Here is an 11,822-nt window from a genome sequence, read left to right as displayed (position 1 = left end):
CCTTCAGTCTCCAAGTGAACTTGTATCTGTAGAGAACCAAAGCTAGGGTTGAAACCTGAGTGTACACAGGGCATGTGGTGGCCATCAGGAGCTGGACGTAGGCTGATGTCTGTTCAGAAGGTAACCATCACCACTCCCCAGATGACCCAGCTTCCAAGAATGCCAAGGGGCTTGACACCTTCACCTGCACATGCGTGCCCACGGTCTCTTGCCCCTCTCTCCACTCATATAACCCCATTGGTTCTCTGCGGTTCTCAGTCCTTCCTCTAGAGACACATTTCCACCCCAGTTTGCCTGGCCTGAGCATGCAGGAGTCCCTATGATGCTGCCCCAGCCAGGACCTCTGGGATCTTTACACTAGGATCATTGATGTTCCCCATGAGAGTGGTGGGATCTCATGGATGGATGACTTCCTGCCTTTTCCTGAGCCCTTGCCTTTCCCATTCTCTTCTCCTGGGCCCTTTTCTTTTCCCCTCTTTCCCCTCCCTCCCATCTCCTTCCATTTTTGCTTTTAGAAGCTGTTTCATCAAGAAAAAAAAAACGACTAAGAAAACAGAGAGTCTACAATCACCTGGCCTCTGTGTTCCAAAGGCAATTGAAGTATTCATGTACTTTCTATAGCCACATTCAGTCTCATATCTGCAATGGAGCCCAGTAAAGTGAGTGAAGGCATCAGACACGCCTATCCTCCCAGGCAGGCATGATGAGCACCAAGATCAGTGGCTATGTGCATGTCACTGATATTGGATGTCTCTGGGGGTCATGGTGAGAAGATTAGACCAGGACCCCCCACAATGAGTGTCCAGTTAATAGGTTACATCCTTTGAAATCAGACCTATCTGTACTATTCTAATGAGCTGAAAATAGAAATCAAGTTGTAGAAAGGCAACATGATGCGTCTTGCATAGGCAAGCTTATGGAATATGGCTTAAATTGGTCCCATGTGTCTGTATCATCATTGAAACTGTTATATTCTGGATGAAATTGTACATTATGTTCATTTCCCATTGTTTGGTCCTTACAGCAGCTGCTTATGAGGTAGGGGCTGAGCAGAGTTCACAATGGCTAGGGGAATAGATGGATAGAGGGGTGGGTGAATGGATGGATCAGTAGACAGATGAGAGACAAATGGATGGGTGGTGTATAGATGGAGGGATGGATGGAAGAGTAGATGAAGGATGGATGAATGTGTGGGTGAGCTGATGGACAAATGGGATGATGGATGGATGGATAGATAGATAGATAGATAGATGAATAGATGATGGATGGATGGATGGATGGATGGATGCCTCCCTGGTTAGATGGGCAGACTGACAGATGAGTTGGGAGATGTATGGATGGACAGACAGAGAGTAGATCAATGGGTGGATAGGTCAATGGGTAGATGGAGAAGAGAATAGATGAATATTTGACTAGGTGGATAGGTGGATGGATGGATGGATGGATGAATGGATAGATGAATGGATGTATAGATGGATAAATGGCTGGCTGACTGGTTAGATGGGTAGATTGACAGATAGGTTGATAGATGTGTGAACAGACAGAAGAGTAGATCGATGGATGGATGCCTCACTAGGTAGATGAATAGATCAATGGTAGATGGATGAAAGAATAAATGAGTATTTGATGGATGGATTGATGGATGGATTGACAGGTGGACTGATGGGTAACTAGATGAGTAGATATATTTATATGAAGATTAATAGACTTGTGGGTAGGCAAATGACTGGAAGGGTAGAGTTGAAAATGTTTGTGAATGGATAGATGGATGGATGGGTGAAGATTTCGAGATAGTAGAATGAAGATGGGTGGGTAAATAGGTGCACAGGAAGATAAAAAATAAGTGGATGAATGGATGGAAGGACAAAAATCCCCCCTTATGGATACATCTGCTTCAAGACAGCCAAAACAACCGAGGGGGGAGAGAGAGAGAGAAAGAGAGAGAGAGAGAGAGAGAGGGAGAGGGAGAGGGAGAAAGAGAGAGAGAGAGAGAGAGAGAGAGAGAGAGAGAGAGAGAGAGAGAGCCTAAGATGATATGTAAGTAGTGATGACATATACACAGGAATTTAATCTGAAAGCTTTCAGAAAGTTCTCAATCTAACCATTCTAGGTCACTGACTCCCATGAGAACCTATCTAGAGTTGATTTGTGCTGGAAAATTGCACACATGTGCAGTTCGGCAAACATTTCTGAACTAAAGATGTCACCCACCACCCATGTGGTGCCATGCTAAGCTCTAACTTTCATTTGCATATTTGTCTCCTACTAGACACTGTCCTCTGGAGAGAGCAGAGTCCCATCTGAGTATCTGAACCTGACTAAATAACACCCTGTGCTGAGCAATAGTTGCTGTGACCAGTCGCTCTTTCTGCAGGTATGGCTACTCTGGGCCCCACTTTCATCTTTTCTATTTGCAGGGCAGATGGTGAGGGCTGGGCAGAGAGAATTCTCTCCATCTGCTGTGGACAGTGGTATGGAACAGTTGGGAGGGGCCCCAGGAAGGGGTCTTTTCACTCACTGGTCAAGAGTGGTTTAAAACAGTTTCCACACTGAGAGAGGATGGGAAGCAATTTTAGCCACTGTCCCAGACTTATCATTAGCATGTAAACGCTGTCCAGGATTGGGGAACATATTAGCATAATAGCCAAGCATAGAGTCTATCACTAATCACATCTTTAATCAATGTTGTAATTTACAGACCATTGACTTTCCTCATTTATTACCTCTCTGCGCTCGGGTGGGTGGAATCTTGCCTCTCCAGAATATATAAATGATTAGGAGGAACACGGAAGACACAAAGGTGCTACGCACGATAGAGTCATCGTCCCCGCTGTTCCTGACGGTGTCACCAATGTCCGGGGACGACTCCGGACAAATTAATCATGTCCTAAGTGGCTGGCAGTGGGAATGAGGGTACCACACAAAATGAACAGGTTCTCTTACAAAAAGGAACTGATTCCTGCAGGAATCTTTCCAGCCCATTGGCTGTGTTTCTCGGAATCTTTTCATCTCTGTCGGTGGGCTGTGCACGTGAGCCGAATGCTTGGTGGAAAATTGGATCAGCATTAGGTCACTGTCCATGAGGACCTGGAGGGTAAGGCGAGTTAGTGGAGGTTTTGAATGGGGATTACATAGAGCCAGTTGTCTTATTTTGATGTCCCTCGGGGGGTTGGTACTTTCTGATGACCTAGGAGTCAGTCTCCATGGAGAAAGCATAGGTGTCGATTGCCAACTGCTGATGTCTAGGGAACCATCCTATAGCCACTGGGGACTTTAAAGATTTATGGACACCCAGCCTGTGGAATCCACAGCAGCTTCTGACTTTTGGGGGGACTGTGGATCATGCTCACATGTCTCATGGAATCTTGTTTGATGCTAGTTTCAAACTCTGAGAATCACTCCATCACATGAGACAGCCATGTCTTCTATCTCAATTATGTCTGTCATTGTTCTGAATACTAATTACGGTGCTTTAAAAGTCATCTCCAATAACAGCCTACCTTCAGATATCCAACTGTTTTCTTCCATGTCTCTGCTGGAGGCAAGCTTGCGAACCTTAGCCCCGTTCAGCCTCCTTGTCAAAACAAGATTACATAATGTACATTTCAAATTCGGAAAATTCAATAATCAGACTCCTGGCCTAATTCTTTTTCTATTTTGGTGGCTGCCGCTATGTATAAGTGGAGTCTAGGCATAGGGAAATCAAAATTGCTTCTGGATACACCTGAACTCATGAGCCAGCTCTGTCCATGTAGGAGATCATTGGCTCTCAGATCTCATTTCCCACTTTCAGTATGCCTGCCTACCACTGCTACAGAAACCCTGTGGGGGCTTGGCACACTGATAGCATCCTATTTTGCAGATGAGAATCCCGAGGCCTGCTGCGGAAGGCTGCTTGCCTACAGCAGACAGAATGAGTTCCATTTATAGCTATAAGTTCAGAGCTCACCCAGGCTGCTCCAACCCTGCACGTTAACAGACTCTAACGCGAGACTGTAGCCTTGACCCAACTGTCTCTCCATGTCATTCCTATTGCTGAGATGGCAGGGAAAGGCAGGCACTAAGAGGAACTGCAGCTTGGCAAGTGTGACATGGGCTTCAGCCAGGTTGGCTACATGCCAGAATCCTTCCTAAAGGCTGTTCTTGCTCTTGTCCATTTGGTCCACCCCAGACCAGTCTGCTTGGACAGGTTGTGTCTTTCTGAGCTCAGGCAGGGGACAGATGGTCAGGAAAATATAGTATGAGCTGAAGGGAGGAATTCTGTGAAGATATGGAAGAGGTTGAGGGAGATCATTGGGATGTGCTGATGTCTGCCAGAACTAGAGTGTCCTGGGAGGTTAGTGGGTTTTAGAGCATGCTCCGAATTCTCATCCATTCTGAAAAAGGTTGTGGCTGTTGGACATAGGGTTGCACATGCCATTAGTTAAGGAAGAAACCAAGATGGCTTAAATATGACCTAGATCAATTTGTACCCTGGGACAATCATTGTCATGGTTTGAGTACGCATGGCCCAGAGAGTGGCACTATTAGGAGGTATGGCCTTGCTGGAGTAGGTGTGTCACTGTGGGCATGGGCTTTGAGACCCTGCTCCTAACTGCCTGGAAGTTAGTTAGTCTTTCTGTAGCAGCCTTCAGATGAAGTGTAGAGCTCTCATCTCTTCCTGCACCATGACTGCCTAGACGCTGCCATACTCCCACCTTGATGATAATATACTTATCCTTAGAACCTGTAAGCCAGCCCCAATTAAATACTGTCCTTTATAAGACTTGCCTTGGTCATGGTATCTTGTCCCAGCAATAGAAACCCTAACAAAAACAATAACAATTTTTTGAGTCCTAGACTCTTTCTAAACTCTGTAAATGCCCTTAACTGGTGGGCAGCCTCACTGACACAGCTGTGTTACCATTCCCACTGCAGCTAAGTTCTCTTGTGTTTTCTCTGTCCTAGTGCTCAGCACATGTCATATATGTCTACCACAGGGCCTTTGCATCCCCTCTTCTTGCTGCAGAAGACTCTTCTGTAGCTGTCTGTACATTCCTTCATCACAGCAGCCAGATTTTTAATGCAGAAGATCCTGACCAGGGACAGTTTTGTCCCCAGAGGCATTTCCGATATCTCTGGAAATCATGGCAGTCATGATTAAGGGGAACATTGCAGCTAGTGGGGAAAGAGGCTGGGGTTGTATGTCAAGACTGTAAGGTTCACTGACAGCCCCTCATGCCAAATGCCCTAAATGCTATCTGTACCACTGTACCGACGCTGAGAAATGGAGTTTAAATTAGGTACCTATGCTTTCAAGGTAAGCAGTTTATCAACCTAGCTATCGCTACTGCCCACACGCCTGTGTTTTTTAGCCTTGGAGGCTTGTCTATGTCACAAGGTCTTGATAGCTCTGTAGATGAGGATACTGCGACTCAGAGTGGCTGGAATTCCTGCAGTCACTCAGAAGGCAAGTGGCAGGGCAAAAGTGTGGTAGGGTCCCTCTGTCTAACTTCAGCCTCTACACAAAGTCACCACATTGGACACTTACAGGACATGAGCAATACCCCCACAGAGACCTTTTGTCTACCTGGCACTGGGTAGACATTTTTTTTTAAAGATTTATTTATTTATTATATTTAAGTACACTGTATCTGTCTTCAGACACAGCAGAAGAGGGCATCAGATCTCATTCCAGATGGTTTTGAGCCACCATGTGGTTGCTAGGAATTGAACTCAGGGCCTCTGGAAGAGCAGCCAGTGCTCTTAACCACTGAGCCATCTCTCCAGCCCTGGACAGACATTGTAACCTCAGCACAGCTCACTAGAGCTGTCGGATGCTTCTTGTATGATGTTTAGTAACATTCTCTGCATCCCTAGATGTTAGCGGTCCAACTGCCACGCATCACAACCTAAACTGTCTCAAGATACTGCCAGGTTACTTCTAGGGGAAGATGACACCCGGTAGAGCTTTGTTTCTGAAGCTTTGTCAGAACTCACAGCAGCCCCAGGAGGGAGGAGAACATCCTCAAGATGCAGAGGAAACAACAAGGGCAGATAAGATGGCTCAGTAGGGAAAGGCACTTGCCTCAGAAGCTTGGCTAATGGAGTTCCATCCCCAGAACCCACACATAAAGGTAGAGAGGAGAAGTGACTTTGTTAAGTTGTTCACTGGCCTACACACCCACACACACACACACACACACACACACACACACACACACACACACACACCATGGCACGTGTGTTTCCCTAAATGATAATTAGAAAAAAAATGGAGGCTTCCTACAGAACAGACCAGTGGCAGGAAGGAGGCTGCACTGCTAAATTATAGCTTAGCCATCATAATTTGAGCCCACATAGTAGTATCCTAGAGTTGGTCTATCCTCAATAGACCAGCTTCTTACACTTTAAAGTGAGGACCCCCAAGTCCAGCAAGGGTCATGGTTGAGCACTACCACTGGTCACCTGCTGGTCCGCAGTGCAGTGCCTCCGGATTTGGAGAGCTGCTTTGCCCTCTGGCCTTCCCTCCTCCTGGAACTAGACAGTCCTTTGTTTGTTGCTTTGTTTTCACTTCATTTAGGTTTGGAGACAGGGTTTCAGTCTGCAGCCCAGACAAGACTTGAACTCACGATGTCATCCATTCTGGCCTCCCATTTGTGCTAACTCTCCTGACATATTCTCTTAAGTGCGGGGATCACAGGCACGGGCCACCGCTTGGCTTTTGAGGACAATGAGGACACAAGAAGCACACACGGGGTCATTGTTTTAATGAGTCCCCCACGGGCTCATGTGTCCAATGGTGGCACTGTTGTGGAGCCTCTAGGAGGTGAAGCCTGGCTATAGGAAATAGGACATTGAGGGCCAGCCTTGAAAGTGTTGGCCACCTCTGCTCTCACCATAATGGACTATGTTTCTTGAAATCATGAGCCAAATGCACCTTCGCACCCCCCCCCCCCAATCCCCGATGGCACCACAAACCTGCAAGTCCAGAAACTTAGGACTATTACTAAAGATCTTTGCTCTTCTAAGGGCTCATAGCCTGTGTCAACAGAAATCCTGGGACAAACCAAGGCTGTCATTAGAGGGAATTGCTCCTGTGACCTGAAGCTTGAGCAAGCACCTGGTGTCACAGAGGTCAAGCTACCCTCTCCTCACTGGTACCCTGTGTTTGTGGCTTAATCCCTGTGATACACTCAATGTGTGTATTCCCGGAGGTCAGGAAGGCCACACTGGAAATCCCACAAATCCGTCCCTTAAATACTGAATCCTCAACCCATCACGGCTGGTGCCTAGCAATCTATGGTCATGAGAGCCCATGGAAAAAGATGTGTTAGACTATAGAGTGAGGTGGTTTCCTTAGGGAGCCCATCACAAGCATCACAGAACAGCCATTAGTAGCCCTATTCAAGCTGGCAGCTTAGTGTTACCTAAGCCCCCTTAACAGGCTCAACTGTCCCCTCCCGGGAGGTCACCTTGTTTGAAGTCACCCCACACCAGTACTCTTTAGCACAACACCTGGACAGCACGTTTCTGCAACTATCACTGTTGGTCTCCGTCAGTGGCCAGGTTCTGTGAGCGTGGGGCCACAACTACAATATTTACTGTTCCCCCTGTCTCAGGACGCCCGTCAATCTTCACCGAATGAATTAGCCTGTGATTTATGAAGACACCAACTGTGCACTGTCAAAGCTCATATGATCCAAGGATCAACTAGGACAAGTACAGACACATGATCCATGCCGTGTCACCGGCTGGGAGACAGCTTTATTTCAAAGGTGGCAGGCTAGATACTTTGTGATGCCACGGAGACACTGACAGTGTAGAGGCAGCCTACATATTCTTCCCACACCCTTGTTCTGGGTGTCTGTCAAGCTCGTTGCTTCACTTGAATGTACATCAAGGTAGATAGGAACATCTGAGGTTCTCCTGGGGGGAGATGCTGAGGCAATGATGAAGCTACATATAGGGAACAGAAAAGACAGATGCCTCAGCCTTGGGAGCCTTTGCCCTGCCTGCTTTCGAGTCCCAACACCTCCAGGCAGAGGGATTCATGGTGCACGTGTAGGAATCAGGAGAGACGACTCACAAGAAGTGGCTGTTCCTACAAAACAAACCATGGTTGAAATGCCTTGTGAATGCTGAGTGTATTTACACACATCTACGTATATGTGTGTGCATGTGTTTAAGGTGATAAACACATGAAAGAAGCCACAAAAGGAACCAGGGATACTGTCTCACAGATTATCTGGGATCCAGAGAAATGAGAGTGTGTATATGCTGTGTGTGCGTGCGTGTATGCCTCTGAGCAGATTATATGTATGTATGTGTGCACGTGTGCATGTGTGTGCATGTGTGTAGGGCATGAGGATAGAAAGGGAACTAAGGGAATGAGATCTAAAGGAAGGGGAATAAGAGCAGTTGATGAAATCTTTGTGGCAGGATAGAGGGCTACTTGGAGTGACAAAGAGGACAAGCAAGGGGGTAGAGGGATATATATATATATATATATATATATATAATATAAGGTAATACATTATCTTTTATGCTAATTAAAATAATTTAAAAAGAGTCCATGGGGGCTGAAGAGACAGCTCAGATGCTAAGGGTGCTGGCTGCTCTTACAGAGGACCAGAATTTGGTTCCTAGCACCCACATAGAGGCTTGCAACCATCCATGACTTCAGCTCCCTTCGACACCCTCTCCTGGCCTCTTTAGGCACATACACATGAGAAAACATAAAGATAAAAATCTCATATTAAAAGGTCCACAAGGAAAAATGGTATGGATGATCCGATGTCATTCTTATAAATGCATGGCTATTTGTATTTGAAGAGTATGGAAAAAACCCTGATTTGTACACTTGTGACCAGAGAATAGCCACACACCCCATGGGGTCAAGCAGACAGCCTGGTTAGATTGAATGACCCAGACAGGAGGCAACAGGGATTGGTGGCCACTGGATGATTGGCAAGTGTATTAGTTAGGGTTCTCTAGAGTCACAGAACTTATGGATAGTCTCTAGATAGTAAAGGAATTTATTGATGACTTACAGTCGGCAGCCCAATTCCCAACAATTGTTCAGTCGCAGCTGTGAATGGAAGTCCAAGGATCTAGCAGTTACTCAGTCTCACGCAGCAAGCAGGCGAAGGAGCAGGAGCAAGAGCAAGAGCTAGACTCCCTTCTTCCAATGTCCTTATATTGTCTCCAGCAGAAGGTGGAGCCCAGATTAAAGGTGTGTTCCACCACACCTTTAATCCCAAATGAAAGGCGTAGCCCAGATTAAAGGTGTGCTCCTTAAACTCGGAGATTCAATCTTCTGGAATCCATAGCCACTATGGCTCAAGATCTCCATACCAAGATCCAGATAAGGATCTCCAAGCCTCCAGATAAGGGTCACTGGTGAGCCTTCCAATTCCGGATTGTAGTTCATTCCAAATATTGTCAAGTTGACAACCAGGAATAGCCACTACAATCCACCCCTTGTCAACTTGACACAAATAATATCTCATGTTCACATGAAACAATAACAAGGTTGTAAATACGCCTAACATGATATAACTAGCCCTCGTACAATCGCAAACGCATTAGTAAATTTACAATGGGCATTCATATTACTTTATAATCCTCGTTTCTGCAACTGGTTACGTGGCCTTAATTGGTATTTATAACTACCTTCCTCTACTACCCATTCTGTATTTCCTTCTCCTTCAGCCAGCACCTCAGCAGGTCTTGGCTCTTTTCCTGGAGGATTGACCCATACCTTCATTCCTGATGGGTCTGTGTCCTTTGTCATCCTGCTTGGATTAGGCTGTTGTAGTTTCCCATTGACTTTAATCACAGGACATGGTAGTACTAAGAGACGCCCTAAGGGATCTCCTACACTCCAGACATAATCTTGCTTACCACCATTGTGAAGAGGTAATCAACTGTCATTCTCCATGATCCATCTGTTTTCTGCACTGGCCAGATAGGAGAGTTAAACGGAGATGTGGTGGGAACCACCACCCCTGCATCTTTCAAGTCCTTGATAGTGGCAGTAATTTCTGCAATGCCTCCAGGAATACGATACTGTTTTTGATTCACTATTTTCTTTGGCAGAGGCAACTCTAAAGGCTTCCATTTGGCCTTTCCAACCATAATAGCCCTCACTCTACAGTTCAGGGAACCAATATGAGAATTCTGCCAATTTCTGAGTATATCTATCCCAATTATACATTCTGGAACTGGGGAAATCACCACAGGATGTGTCCGGGGACCTACTGGACCTACTGTGAGTCGGACATCAGTCAAAACTCCATTAATCACCTGCCCTCCATAAGCCCCTACTTTAACTGGAGGGCCACAATGTTTCTTGGGATCCCCTGGGATCAGTGTCAACTCAGAACCAGTCAGCAGACCCCGAAAAGTCTGATTATTTCCTTTTCCCCAGTGTACAGTTACCCTTGTAAAAGGCCGTAGGTCCCTCTGGGGAAGAACTGGAGAAAGGGTAACAGCAAAACCTTTGAGTGTCTTATCAAGATCCTTCCTCAGCGGAACCTGGCCACCCCTTCATTCAAGGGGTTCTGGATCTGCAAACTGTCTCAAGTCTGGAAATTGATTCACTGGCCGAGATTGCTGTTTACCACGATCTAATGTAGCCTTTCTTTCATTGGGCTGTTTACCACGATCTAATGTAGCCTTTATTTCATTTGTTTGAGAATTTTTCTGCTTATACAGATCAAACAAATATGCAGTAGGCTTCCTATGTATTTCATTCCTGGAAACACCATGATTGGTTAGCCAGTACCAAAGGTCCAATCGAGTCATGCCATTATAAATTTCACCTCTCCTGTGCTGACCATTACTGGGTATGTTATTATAAACATTCTTTTGTCTACGCTGTCCATTATAATAACTAGAATCACCTTGTCTCCGGCGATTCAATGCTGCCACCTGGCCCTTGTTACCTCGGAATCCAACTAAACCCAGTGAATTTAATTCATCTAATTGAGCAGAAGCATCTCCAATGCTAAGATCTGGCACAAGGAAAAGGGAAAGAACAAAACCCTTCAAATGTGCTGGTGCCCCTCTCACCAATTTGCGTCTTATAGAGCTGGTGAAAGGCATATCTTCTGGACCTTCCCATTGTGGACAATTAGGCTTTACACAATATATCCACTCTAGCATTGCAATTTCCCTAAGTCTTAAAATCCCTTCATCAACACTAAGCCACGGAATATCAGGCATCTCCAAGTCATTTCCAGTAGGCCATCTTTTGATAAACACCTCAGCCAACCATTCAAACAAACTTTTGACACCTTTTTTAACTATGCGAGCTTCCGTATTAAACCTAGAATCTCTACTCAGAGGACCCATGTCAATAAACTCAGCCTGCTCTAGTTTTATGTTCCTTCCACCCTTATCCCACACCCTTAAAATCCATTCCCACACATATTCACCAGGTTTCTGCTTGAATGAATTAGCAAACTCATTAAGCTCCTTAGTAGTGTAGCGAATTTCCTCATGGACTACACTTTCTACCTCCCCTCTAGGAGCCTGTTTTGCTTTGAGTCTGGTTACAGGTCTAGAAGAAACTATTGGTGGGCCTTGAGAAACATCAGTAGTGAAAGTCATTGCTGGTTTATCAGACTCTGCAAAATTAATTTCCTCATGTGGGGAAGGCATTATTTCAAGGGGTGGGGCTGAGGGTACTACTTCCTCAGGTGGGGCAAACCCTTGAGAATCTGAAGATTCAAAATTCTCAGCTTCAACATGGTCTTCCCACACATCCCCGTCCCATGTTGTAGGATCCCATTCTTTGCCAATTAGAGCCCTTACTTTAACTGTCGACACACTCTGAG

The 11,822-nt window shown here is 45.7% G+C and overlaps 1 protein-coding gene across 1 annotated transcript in view; it reads right to left on the bottom strand.

The window, feature by feature from the left end:
• Tmem132c (transmembrane protein 132C) overlaps positions 1-11,822 on the bottom strand; it is a 323,965-nt gene that overhangs the window by 15,012 nt on the left and 297,131 nt on the right. The gene's annotated exons all lie outside the window — the stretch shown is intronic.

Source organism: Mus musculus, chromosome 5 (genome assembly GCF_000001635.26).
Source record: "Mus musculus strain C57BL/6J chromosome 5, GRCm38.p6 C57BL/6J".
Taxonomy (NCBI): Eukaryota; Metazoa; Chordata; class Mammalia; order Rodentia; family Muridae; genus Mus; species Mus musculus.
Note: the sequence above shows the minus strand (reverse complement) of the source record. Positions and strands in the feature narration are given on the sequence as shown.